The sequence below is a fragment of the Hyperolius riggenbachi genome, chromosome 7 (assembly GCF_040937935.1).
Source record: "Hyperolius riggenbachi isolate aHypRig1 chromosome 7, aHypRig1.pri, whole genome shotgun sequence".
Lineage (NCBI taxonomy): Eukaryota > Metazoa > Chordata > Amphibia > Anura > Hyperoliidae > Hyperolius > Hyperolius riggenbachi.
The window spans coordinates 103,376,215-103,390,439 of NC_090652.1; the positions used below are offsets into that span (position 1 = coordinate 103,376,215).

General features: G+C 49.5%; 1 long non-coding RNA gene across 2 annotated transcripts in view; it reads left to right on the forward strand.

Moving 5' to 3' along the window:
• LOC137525608 (uncharacterized) overlaps nt 1–1,112 on the forward strand; it is a 239,727-nt gene extending 238,615 nt beyond the window's left edge. For both annotated transcript variants that reach the window (XR_011022953.1, XR_011022952.1), the window contains one exon: nt 430–1,112. This is a non-coding gene — a long non-coding RNA (uncharacterized lncRNA). The remainder of the gene's footprint in view (nt 1–429) is intronic.
• The last annotated feature ends 13,113 nt before the right edge of the window (nt 1,113–14,225 follow it).

Here is a 14,225-nt window from a genome sequence, read left to right on the forward strand (position 1 = left end):
TATGGAACAATGAATTCTGAACCGTGCCAGAGAATTTTATAGGACAATGTGAAGACATCTGAAGCTCAGCAGTATGAAGCCAATCCTAGATACACACATCATTCTACTTGTCAGAACACAAAGTCCTGACCTTAATCCAATTGAAATGTTGTGGAAAGATCTAAAATGAGAGGTTATGTGAGTAAACTCAACAACATCAACGAGTTGAGGCTGTTCTGTATGGGGAGGCGGGTAAAAATTCCTGTGATTTGAAGTGCAGGGCCAATCAACTGTTACCGCAAACATCTAATTGCTACACAAGGAATAGGTTACACCACCAAATACCAAGAGCATCATTCACTTACTTTTGTTGCATGCAGATATGTTATTGAATCATTTTTTTCCAATAAATACATGACTAAATACATTATTTTTGTTCCATTTGTTTAGCTAGAATTTCTTCATCTACTTGCCTCAGCAAAGGTTTTTCTTCCTACAGCAACTGAGGAAGTTTGGAGTGCCATGGAACAGTATTGGCAATGGAGCTGTTGACTTGTTTTCACACTGCCACCATCGAGTCTATCCTCTGCTCCTCCATTGTCGTATGGTACACAGGTGCAACCGCAAGTGACAGGCACAAGCTTCAAAGAGTTATCAACGCTGAGGAGAGGATCATCAGATTGCCACTGCCGCCTCTGGACCTCCTACACACCTCCAGAGCAAACAGGATATTGAATGACCTCACTCACCCTGGCAGTCACTACTTCCTCCCATCAGGCCACCACTGCAGAACCAACCCCTCCAAAAGCACCAGGCACAGGAACTCCTTATTACCGAGGCTGTTATTCTGAACTCCAGGCCCCACCTCTGCTCCTGAACACCAGCACCCACCTTTGCAAAATCTCCTAGCCCCACTACCTGCCTCTCATATGCCCCTTGCAGTGCAGACTCTTTCCTGCCTGGACCCTACCTACATGTCTGGAACGCTATCCCTGAACTCTCCAATAATCCTGCTTGTCTCAAATGCGTAGATGCCTGCTACCTTCTCTGTTGTCAATACCGTGTGCACAACAAATGATTCTGGGTGTGTCTTCTGTTGTCCTCGGCAAATAAAGTTGGTTCTGATTTTAGGACTTTTAGGTCACATTCATTTCAGTCAATATATATATATATAGGAATTTTAAAGGGTTTACAAACTGTCAAGTACAACTGTAAATGGGTACATGTCCTTTTTTACATTTTCCCTGAGCTCCCCTTTAAGCTCTTCAAAAATATCCTATTGTGTACTGACGCTTACTTAAACCAGAATCTGCTGCACAGAACACACTCATAAATGAAATATGTATTTTAGATGGGTTTACGCTTCAAACCTCCTCTTTGGTTTGCATTAAAGTCCTCTTTTTCCTTTACAGCCATCCTCGCATATGTACATTTCATGGCTCCTAATCATCGTCACACTCATCAGATCGACATGACAGCAGCATGACGTATGCCACCGCTGTGCGGAACTGCTCCTGCCATTACAAATCATTACATTAAGTAATAAGCTCGCCTCTGAAATAAGAAAAAGTATTTTCCAAAATGCAGCAGATGGGTCACAGCTTGAAAACAACAAGATAAATGAAATTTATAACCGGCAATATAATTTCATTCCAGTGTTATGATAGCTGACATAATCTTAAACCATGTAGGAGCGCAGTGAAATAGGATTGTTGCATCCAGCAGACATTAGCAGCAAACAAATGCTGTAAAGGAGGAGGGAGGGGAAGACTAACCAGTTGTCATAATGTCCTGAGCATAAAAGTGTGAATTGTGGAGTATAAGTGTCCAGGAAACAATCTCAGACTTAGGCCTGGGCCTTACTGAGAGCAGTGGTGCTCAGCAGAGCTCGAATATTCGAGTAGCTCGAATATTCGAGCTCTTTTTCAGCTATTCGAGCTCGGTATTCGAGCTCCGAATAGCTGTAGCTATTCGAATGGGCTATTCGAGTACACTCGAATAGCCCATTCACTATTCGAGCAAACCGGCGCTATTCGAGCTCGGTACCGAGCTCGAATAGCGTCATAGCCCAGATTGATGTCCTTAGAGCCAATCAGAGGGCTCACAGGCCCTCTGACGGCAGCCAATCACAGAGGGGGACCCTGGCCAGCCCCTACCCTATAAATAGCGGCCGCCATGTTAGGTTTCTCCGTGCTTGCCTGAGACTTGTACAGAGAGAGAGTTGCTCCTTTGTGCTTTGGCTTAGCAAGAGCTCTATTGTGGTCATTTACCTAGCGTTTTTGCTCACATACACCTCCTATACACACCTATATCGTTGTTAGTTAGTTAGACATTGTATTTTAGTTAGTAGCTTTTGTGTTACATACTAGACAGAGACAGCTGCTGCAAGCTTACAGCTTTAGGCCTCAGGGCCTGCCTGTGTGGGCAGCTGTTCTCTCCTGTCCTCTGTTTATTTCTCTCATCTATACCAGTATTTCTGCTGTCCTTTACTACTGATTGTATTAGTATTGTAGTTATATATACTGTAACTGTACTAGGACACTCACTGTCACTGTTCATAGGCTACTAGCTGCTCCTGCGTGTGTGCACTCACTGTCTGTGTACACATTACACACACTCTATTTCCTTCTGATAACTGATTGCTTATTGTAATTAGTTAGTTGTACTTACTGTTACTACTTACTCTTACTGTACTAGGAGTCTAGGACACTCAGTCACTGTTCATAGGCTACTAGCTCCTGCATGTGTGCACTCACTGTCTGTGTACACACACTACACACACTCTATTTCCTTCTGATAACTGATTGATTATTGTAATTAGTTAGTTGTACTTACTGTTACTACTTACTCTTACTGTACTAGGAGTCTAGGACACTCAGTCACTGTTCATAGGCTACTAGCTCCTGCGTGTGTGCACTCACTGTCTGTGTACACACACTACACACACTCTATTTCCTTCTGATAACTGATTGCTTATTGTAATTAGTTAGTTGTACTTACTGTTACTACTTACTCTTACTGTACTAGGAGTCTAGGACACTCAGTCACTGTTCATAGGCTACTAGCTCCTGCGTGTGTGCACTCACTGTCTGTGTACACACACTACACACACTCTATTTACTTCTGATAACTGATTGATTATTGTAATTAGTTAGTTGTACTTACTGTTACTACTTACTGTACTAGGAGTCTAGGACACTCAGTCACTGTTCATAGGCTACTAGCTCCTGCGTGTGTGCACTCACTGTCTGTGTACACACACTACACACACTCTATTTCCTTCTGATAACTGATTGCTTATTGTAATTACTTAGTTGTACTTACTGTTACTACTTACTGTACTAGGAGTCTAGGACACTCAGTCACTGTTCATAGGCTACTAGCTCCTGCGTGTGTGCACTCACTGTCTGTGTACACACACTACACACACTCTATTTCCTTTTGATAACTGATTGATTATTGTAATTAGTTAGTTGTACTTACTGTTACTACTTACTCTTACTGTACTAGGAGTCTAGGACACTCAGTCACTGTTCATAGGCTACTAGCTCCTGCGTGTGTGCACTCACTGTCTGTGTACACACACTACACACACTCTATTTCCTTCTGATAACTGATTGATTATTGTAATTAGTTAGTTGTACTTACTGTTACTACTTACTCTTACTGTACTAGGAGTCTAGGACACTCAGTCACTGTTCATAGGCTACTAGCTCCTGCGTGTGTGCACTCACTGTCTGTGTACACACACTACACACACTCTATTTCCTTCTAAAAACTGATTGATTATTGTAATTAGTTAGTTGTACTTACTGTTACTACTTACTCTTACTGTACTAGGAGTCTAGGACACTCAGTCACTGTTCATAGGCTACTAGCTCCTGCGTGTGTGCACTCACTGTCTGTGTACACACACTACACACACTCTATTTCCTTCTGATAACTGATTGCTTATTGTAATTAGTTAGTTGTACTTACTGTTACTACTTACTCTTACTGTACTAGGAGTCTAGGACACTCAGTCACTGTTCATAGGCTACTAGCTCCTGCGTGTGTGCACTCACTGTCTGTGTACACACACTACACACACTCTATTTCCTTCTGATAACTGATTGCTTATTGTAATTAGTTAGTTGTACTTACTCTTACTACTTACTCTTACTGTACTAGGAGTCTAGGACACTCAGTCACTGTTCATAGGCTACTAGCTCCTGCGTGTGTGCACTCACTGTCTGTGTACACACACTACACACACTCTATTTCCTTCTGATAACTGATTGATTATTGTAATTAGTTAGTTGTACTTCCTGACTGTTACTACTTACTTACTGTACTAGTAGGGACACTCACTCAGTCACCTCACCCACCAACCCACTCCATTAAAGTACCCCACTTTTCACCCGCCCTTTTAAAAAACTTTTGTCTATACGCCCAAAACATGTCTGGAAGTGGCAGCCAGCGCGGTTTGGGCAAGGGGAAGGGCAGCAAGGGAATCAGGAGGAGAGGGAGCAGCATTGTGGCAGGCCGCGGCCGCGCCACCATGCACAGTTCCGCAGCAGCAGCGTCAGTGGCTAACATTCCTCCCATAGCCACTGGCCGTGGACGCCTTGGGCGCCGCCCAGCAGGAGCATCTGCAACTCACGCTGCAGAGACACAGCAGCAGCAGCGTGTAGCACCTGCTCCGATTTTCCTCCAGCCGGGTCGGAAACGTCCCATTGAGGAAAAGCATGCAGACACTGTGGTGCAACTCATGACGGAGGATGAGCAGCCCGCCATCAGCTCTGCATCCGAGGCCTCCACCCTCACCACCACCACCACCACCCCTGTTCGCAGCAGCCGCCCAGCAGGGTCTGGGGAGGAGGCCAGTTCACCGTCACAAGTTGGCGACCTGTCACTCAGCAGTCTTTTTACCCCAGGCACCATCAGGGTATTGTCTGCTGTTGTTGGCGATTTTGAGGAGGAGATGCTGATGGGCACTTTGGGGGATGAGGGATTGGACAGCAAGACTGTGGCGACAGTCAAGCAGCCCATCCATGCATCAGGAGAGGAGTTTGGGGGGTCATCATCCCAGCAGGACATGTTTCAGGAGGGGGAGGATGATGATGACCCGGTGACAGACAGAGACTGGGTGCCACCACCTCCAGGGGATGTCGTCCTCAGCAGCTTTGAGGAGGAGGAGGAGGATGCTCTTGTGGGCCTTGCAAGGAGGCGCATCATTGCAAGCATTGGCAGCAGTAGGCAGGTCCCACAGCCTGCTGGTGTCTCAGGCTCAGCAGCAGCAGCAGCAGCATCTGCCAGTACCACCACCAGCCGCACCCAAGCCCCCCCCCCCCAACCACCACAGGGAGACAGGCAGCAGCGCTTCCATGCCGTAGGGGGATGTTTCTGTCACCAATCTGGCGATATTTCACCATGCCCACTGTGTACAGCAAGTACGCCACTTGCAACCACTGTCAGCGGAAGTTGAGCAGAGGTGCAGACCCCTTAAAGTTCAGCACCAGCTCGCTCATCAACCACCTTGCTGCGAAACATTTCCACCAGCATGAGGAGTTCCAGAGGCTGAAGGCATCTGGTGCTGGCAGTGGCACCTTACCCATCACTGCACAGCCTTCAGCAGCAGCAGCAGCAGCAACAGCAGCCACCCGCCCTCCTGCTCCTCCAGCAGCACCAGCAGGAGTGAGGAAACGCACTGCTCCTCCCCCCTCTGCAACTCCTGCCGCCGACACTGAGGCCTGTTCTGGCAGCCAGTCCTCAGTGGCCTCCTCCGCTGTGTCTGCTGATTCCCGTGCCAGCAAAAGGCCACGCCAGAGCCTTTTGAGCGAGTCCTTCCAGGGGGTGGTTAGGGCTCTGCCTCCCAGCAGCCGTCGCGTGCGGCAGCTGAACGGCTTGCTGGCACGGGCCATGTGCTCCCAACTCCTGCCGTACACGCTCGTGCAGGAGGGGAGCGACATTCGTGCGCTGCTTGCTTGCGCAGCCCCAGACTGGCAGCTCCCCAGCAGACACTTTTTCTCCCGCAAGGCCATTCCTGCACTGCACCGCTTTGTGATGGCCAATGTGGAGCGAGGGCTGGAGCACGCGGTTGGTGAAAGGGTCCACGTCACCATGGACTCCTGGAGCAGCCGCTTCGGGACAGGCCGCTACCTGTCCTTCACTGTCCACTGGGTCAGCTTGGTGGAAGGGGGTGAGGATGGGAGAGCAGCAGCGGGCACAGCAGCAGCAGCAACACAGTGGGTGGTGCCACCCCGCAGGGTCAGGGGAACTGCAGCAGGTTCCTCCGATCCTCTGCCATCCTCCGGCACACCTGGCCAAACCCCCCGCCTAAGCAGCAGCGTGAAGGCCCGCCACTGCCAAGCGCTGCTGCACTTGGTCAGCCTTGGGAAGACCAAGCTGACGGCAACCCATGTGTTGGCCAAACTCCAGGAGCAGGAGAGGATTTGGCTGACCCCCAGAGGCCTCAGAGTCGGAGAGGTGGTGGCCGACAATGGGGCCAATTTGGTTGCCGCAATAGACAGGGGAAACCTGACCCACATCCCCTGTCTTGCCCACGTGCTGAACCTGGTGGTGCAAAAGTTCTTGCGCACCTACCAGGGGATGGGCGAACTGCTGGAAACGGCAAGGAACGTTGTGCGTCACTTCCGGCGCTCGGCTGCAGCCTGTGCGAGCCTGGAAGACGTGCAAAAGGAGCTGGAGCTGCCACGCCATCGGCTGATCCTTGACGTTCCGACTCGCTGGAACTCCACCCTGGCGATGTTGGAGCGTCTGGTTGAACAGAAGCACGCTGTCAACCAGTACCTTGCCCTGGCCACTGTTTCCGCCGCTCAGAGAAGGGACAAGACCAGCAACATCCCGTCCATCGTCCCCGATGATGACTGGAGGCACATGCAGCAGGTGTGCTTAGTGCTGGCTCCCTTTCTGCAGGCCACTAACATGGTGAGCAGGGACCATGCTATGGTCTGCGAGTGGGTGCCCCTGGTTTGTCTGCTGAACAGGGCCCTCGATGCTTTGCTGGAACAGGGAGCGGCAGCCTTGGACCAGCAGGAGCGGCAAGCAGCTGCACAGTCCACCTCTGAGGGGGAGGAGGAGGAGGACTTGGTGGAGGTCCCTGACCTGGCTGCTGATGAGGGGGAGCAGCACAGTGCAGCTGAGTTGGTGCGGGGGTGGAGAGAGGATGAGGCTGACGAGGCAGAGGAGGAGGAGGAGGATGAGGACAGCAGCACTGCCGTCGATGTGCCAGCAGACGTGGCCCGCCTCTTCCCAATGGCAGCGCACATGCTGAGGTGCCTGCGCAGGGACCCCAGGGTGATCCAGATGAAGCAGAGGGAGGACATCTGGATCAGCATGATGTTGGACCCACGCCTCAAGGGGAAGTTGAGCCAGTTCCTGCCGCCTGCAGGAGGAGACCCAGCGCAACAAATAAGGAGCTTGCAGCAGGCCCTTGTTGAGCGCTTGGAGGAAGCCTTCCCCCAGCCTTCCACCCCCACTGTCCAGCAGCCAGCACAGAGGCAGCAGCAGGTGCCTGCATCCAGCAGCAAGCGCCCCACAGACCTGCTGTCTCTCAGCCACGAGCTCTACAGGACTGTAGAGGCTCCGGCAGCAGTGACTAGAGAGGAGGTGCATGATGCAGCAGCATCCTCCTCCGGTCACAGCCAGCGCCTGACCCGCATGGTGGCTGACTACATGGGGTCCTACAGCGGGCTTGACAGCGATGCCCCTGTTGATCCCATGGAGTATTGGGTCAAGCGCCTGAAGATCTGGAGCGAGCTGGCGCAGTACGCCCTGGAAGTGCTGTCCTGCCCCCCTTCCAGCGTGCTGTCCGAGCGCTGCTTCAGTGCAGCTGGTGGCGTGGTCACCGAGAAACGCTCACGTCTGTCTCACAAGTCTGTGGACAGACTGACGTTTCTCAAGATGAACCAGGCGTGGGTGGAAGGCGAGTTCCTGGCCCCTGTTGTCGGCGAGAGGGGGACATGAACTGGCTGCCGGAACTTAGAACCATCGTTAATGTGCCTTACCACCCTTTACCACCTCCTGGCTCCTGCTCACTAAGCCAGCCTGGTTCACTTTGACTATTACGTCGCCTGCAGCCACACATTTTACACCTACAGTGGGCTGCTGTGTACTGCCCTTCTGCTGTCTGTCTGTGTTTCCCACTGCCAGGGTACACAGATTTACCTTCTGCTGCCACTATGCCACCAGCTATTACGTCAAAAAATAGCTATATCTGTGTAATTGGTTGTAAAACCAAAACCAAAAAACCATTAAAAAAAAAAGGTTTAATTTTTCTGAGGTGCCCGGGTTGAAAACTGTGTTGTCCCAGTTGTGTATTGGACACGATGTGGGCTGCACGACCGCTGTCTGGGACCTCCTGTTGTGTTTATTTACGGCCTGGTATCACCGCTAGGTACCAGGGCTATTATGTCACGCTGCCTACCTGCTGCCACACTCACACTACTCCTCCATTCCTCCTGCTGCTGCTGCTGTCTGTCTGTGTTTCCCACTGCCAGGGTACACAGAATTACCTTCTGCTGCCACTATGCCACCAGCTATTACGTCAAAAAATAGCTATATCTGTGTAATGGGTTGTAAAACCAAAACCAAAAAACCATTAAAAAAAAAAAGGTTTAATTTTTCTGAGGTGCCCGGGTTGAAAACTGTGTTGTCCCAGTTGTGTATTGGACACGATGTGGGCTGCACGACCGCTGTCTGGGACCTCCTGTTGTGTTTATTTACAGCCCTGGTATCACCGCTAGGTACCAGGGCTATTATGTCACGCTGCCTGCCTCATTGACTGCCTGCTGCCACACACTCATCCTCCTTCTCCTGCTGCTGAATTTACCTCCAGCTGTCTGTGTGTTTCCACTGCCAGGGAGCACATACAATGGCGCTTCCAACATGCGTGCGCCCACCAGCTATTTGTTACGCTCAAAAATAGCTGCATTTCTTTAAAAAAAAAATGGAAAGAGAAATAAGTGAAGAAGAAGAAGACGATATAGGAGAAGGAGAAGAAGAAGAAGATGAAGAAGATGAAGAAGATGAAGAAGAAGATGAAGAAGATTAAGAAGATGAAGAAGAAGAAGAAGAAGAAGAAGATGATGAAGAAGAAGAAGATGAAGAAGATGATGAAGAAGAAGAAGATGAAGAAGATGAAGAAGATGAAGAAGAAGAAGATGAAGAAGAAGAAGATGAAGAATAAGAAGATGAAGAAGATGAAGAAGATGAAGAAGAAGAAGATGAAGAAGAAGAAGAAGAAGATGAAGAAGAAGAAGAAGAAGATGAAGAAGAAGAAGAAGATGAAGATGAAGAAGAAGAAGAAGAAGATGAAGAAGATGAAGAAGAAGAAGAAGAAGAAGAAGAAGATGAAGAAGATGAAGAAGAAGATGAAGAAGATGAAGAAGAAGAAGAAGAAGAAGATTAGAAGATGAAGAAGAAGAAGATGAAGAAGAAGAAAAAGAAGAAGACAATATAGAAGAAGAAGAAGAAGATATATAAGAAGATATAGAAGAAGAAGATATAGAAGATAAAGAAGAAGAAGAAGAAGAAGAAGAAGAAGAAGAAGAAGAAGAAGTATATACAGTACTGAACAAAATTCTGGACACAACTTCTCTTTCCACCTTTTTTTTTTTAAAGGAACATCCCCACATAATCACTTGCTGTTGTTACTTGGAAAAAAAGATGTTTCTTGCATCATTCACCCTCAAAACAAGTGTTGGAAGCTATTTAAGGCCAATTCGAATAGTCAGCTCGAATAATGAGCTCGAATACCGACTCGAATAGTCAGCTCGAAGTCCGAGGTCGAATCGAATAGTAAAAATTATTCGACTCGAATATTCGACTGACCTCGAATAATTTACTATTCGAATTCGACCAAACTCGAATTTTAAAAAGGGGTATTTGAGCACCACTGACTGAGAGCACTTTTGCAGTGCATGCTGATTGCTGGTGATCAGCAAAGAGATACACCTGTGGAACCCTATTGAGGTGGTCCCACTAGCAGCATGGCAATTGCAGAGCGATCTCAGAATGCTGCTTGGGAGCGATCATATCAGTGGCTACAGTTACAGTAGAGTGTAAAAACTCTGGCAGTCCCAATGTAATTGTGGCATTTATGCAATTTGGCAAATGGCTGGCACTTTGCACGAAGCACCCATAGTGTACAGGGCAGTTTCTAGGCTAAATTGCACCCAGGGTGAGGCTGTAAAAGTATTGCGCCCCTTTCCCCCCCACCCACGTGGACTCGCATACCCTTAACGTTTAGGGACAGTCACACAGCTAGAGGTCACAAGCAGTGGCGTATCTGGGTAATATGGTTCCCATGGCAAAAACTAAAATTGCGCCCGCCCCCCCCCCCCCCCCCCCCCCACACACACACACACACACACCCTGATTTTTTGCATACATTAGTGATCATTCTCTGCATCAAAATTAAAAAAAAAATAGTCACATGCTTCCAGATAATAGTCACATGCTACTCAATTAAGATATAAAGTAGCTATAAACATCCAGATAAATTAAGTAGTCACACAGCTCCAGATAAAATTATTAAGTAGCTAGAGCAGCCTCCGGTGCCTTAATGATAGATTAAATAGCCAGGTGCGTCAAGATAAAATAATTAAGAAGCCAAGTGCGTCTTGCATACATGAATTAAGTAGCCATATTGCCCATATAACAAAATAAAGTAGCCATGTGCCCCTATATATCAGTATTAGGTTGCCAGAGCTATAGCTGTCCCTTATTTATTAGGCCCCCTGCACACTACATGCAATTCCGATTCTGATTTTTAACTGTTTTTTACATGCGATTCCGATTTTTAATCGTTACTGCATGCTGCGTTTTCTGCATTTTTTTCTGTTGATAGCATTCAGGAAAAATCAGAATTGCAAATCAGAATAGGAATTGCAAATCGGATGTGCAGGGAGCCTTAGGTCACCAGATGTGCCAGTGCCCCTCAAATAGTATTAGGTAGTTAAAAGTACCCAAAATGTATGAGGTAGACAGAATACTAATAGGTAGCCAGGTCTCCCCCCCCCCATATTAGGTAACCAGAGGTTCCCTAAGTATTAACCCCCCAGTCACCCCCCAGTATAGGCAGTCAGCAGTAGCCCCCAGTTAAGCCACAGTGTAGCTTGTCAGACCCCTCAGTATAGGTAGTGAGAAGTGCCTGTGTCCCCAGTATAATTACCCCCCTTCCCCAGTGTAGGTAAGTAAGCCTTAGTATAAGTAGCCACCCCCCATTGGTGTATTTTGGCTGCCTCCGGCCCTTCATTATTTATAGACCACATATCAATGTATATCCCTTCTGCAATCTGAAGTACTCACCATCCTTGGGTACTGTGCACCCTCTCCTCTCTTCAGCACATGAAGCCCCCTCAGCACATAACACCCCTTCCCCTCTGTCCTCCAGTACGTCATGTACTGAAGGACAGGGGTGTCATGTGCAGGGGTGTCATGCAGGGGAGGGGGGGACAATGGTGTCATGCTGGGAGGACAGAGGGTGTCCTGCTGGGAACACAGGGGTGTCATGTGCTGAGAAGACAGGGGTGTCATACCTGTTCCCCAGTACATGGCACCCCTGTCCCCCCCAGCACATCACACCCCTGGCTGTCTCCCAAACACATCACACCCCAATCCCCCCAGCATATCACACCCCTGGCCATCCCCCCAAACATCACACCCCTGCATCCCCAGCACATCACGCTCCTGGCTGCCCCCTGCCCCACACCCAGCACATCCCTGGCTGTCCCCAACATATGACACTCCTGCCCCACCTAGCACATCACACCCCTGGCTATCCCCAACATATGACACCTCTGGGCGTCCCCCAAACATTACTCCCCTGCCCCAAACATCACCCCTCAGCACATAACACCCCTGGCTGTCTCCCAAACATCACCCCCCCCCCCCAGCACATCACACCCCTGGCTGTCTTCCAAATATCACCTGCCCCCCCTCAACACGTCACACCACCCTTGGCTGTCTCCCAAACATCACCCCCCTGGGGCACATCACAACCCTGCAACCCCCCTCCCCCCCAGGCCCAGCACATCACATCACACCCCCGGCTGCTCACCCCCCCCCCAGCAAATCACACCCCAGCTGTCCCCCAAACATTACAACTTCCCCCAGCACATCATACCTATGGCAATCACCCAAACATCACACCCCTGTCCTACTGTACCACATCAAACCCCTAACCCCCAGCACTGACCTCGTCCTTCAGCTCAGGTCAGGTCCTCCCAGAAGCTGATGGTTGACAGGCAGCCTCCATAGGCAGAAGCTGTCGGGACTCAGGAGAAGCACGTGGTGGCTCCCATGGTTCCGGGTTCCGTATGGGGAATCGCTGCCTGCAGCCCTGCACCGAGAGAAAGTGAGCCACAGACATCCACGCTGGCTGCATCACATGACCTGCAGCGCCGCAAAGGCAGCATCAGCTGATCAAAGAGCGGCATAGGCTGATCAAAGATCTCCCGGGCGGCTGATCACACATCGGCTCAAAGATCTCCTGGAGAGCGGCTCATCAAAGATCTCCCGAGGGGGAAGAGCCAGCTCATCAAAGATCTCGGGGGGCAGCGGTTCATCAAAGATCTAGGGGAGTGGGCAGCGGCTCATCAAAGATCTCGGGGAGGGGGCGGCTCATCAAAGATCTCCCGGGCGGCATCAGCTGAGAGCGCTGTCTGTGAGCAATTGAGTCTTTCAGCAATTGAGCCGTTCACGGGTCACGTGACTCCCAAGTCCAGCTGCAACGGCACACAGGGAGACAGCAGTAGCAGCTGCAGCAAAGTATGGGGGCAGCAGGTATGGCGCCCATGGCGATGTGGCGCCTATGGCAGCAGCCATACCTGCACCCCTCTAGATACTCCTCTCTGACTACTTACCAGTAACCAGATGCTTATCCAGGAGGAAGCAGGGACCAGGAAACACACAGGCAAAGAGAGCTTGGAAAGCCGACTCCTCTGTGGGCGCCATGCACTGACAGCCTGCAGTACCGCTACAGGGCATCAGGTGTCATCACGCGGTGGTGACGTGATGATGACTTGACGTCGAATGCAGGCAGCCAAGGAGGAGTCAAGGAAGGTTATTGAGCTGGTAATCTTCTTTCTTCGTCACCAGCTCGCTAGCGGTTACATCCTTCTGCCTACGCCCCCCTTCTTCTACTTGCCAGTCTGTGCCCAGCGCGGTTGCCCAAGAAATGGCCCTGATAGTGTGTCCGAGGCCATAGTCTGAACCACCAAGCCCTGCTCCAATGCAGAGTTCATCTGATGTTTTTAAAACCTGAGTGTTGAGTGAACAAAAAAAAAATTCATGTTTGTACTTGCAGACCAAGGAATTAAGCCAATTAAGGGCTATTCTAGCAGCTTCCAATTAGTTATCTGACAGCCGATGAATTAATCATCAGCTAAAGGTACATACACACGTCGGATTTTCGCAAAAGACCCGTCGTCTGGACGTTTTAACGTCCAGTCGTTTGGACGTCAAATCGGGCGTGTGTACGGTCTAATGTGGAACATAATCTGACATAGGAAAAATGTCTGCCACTAAGTGGTTCTGTTGCCATAATATCATAAGACAGATGGCAAAAAACATCTTCATAGCTACAAACAAAAGCATCTTCATGGCCACCACCAAGGCTCCCCATTGGTCCACTGGGTAGACCAATGAGAGTCATTCTCATTGGTCCAATAGACCAATGGGGGCCCCGGTGGGAGCTGTGAAGATGCTTTTGCTGGGGCTCGAGTGTTAGTGGAAGCACAGAAGAGCAGCGGTGGCAGTCTCAGCTAACTTGACGGGTTGGCGCACAGTGACGGAGAGCAAAGTTGCCATGAGAGCCTGGCATAGACTAGTGGACATCAGGTGAGTGGCGTTACTAGAGGGGGGCACCCAGAGCTGTAGGGGCCCCCAACTACTAACCTTCCCTTCCGGCGATACGGGGGGTTATACTTCAGATCAGGTGTTTTTGTGGCTACACAAATGATGGCCACAATTGTTTTATGACCCTTGTGTGAAGGGCACCAAGGGGAGGGAAGGGAAGTGGTGTGAACATTGGAGAGGTCCCATCAATGTTTTGCTAATGGGCCCCATGAATTTTAGTCACTCCACTGGTCAGGTAACAGCAACTTTATTTTTTTTTCTGCTTTCAGGTACACTTTAAGCTTAAAGAAACACATCTGAATTCCATCGGTTATACTACTGGTGCAAATGTTTTCCTTCCAGTCTGTTTTTGGGAAATCCCAATCAAGTGAAAGTCTCTAATT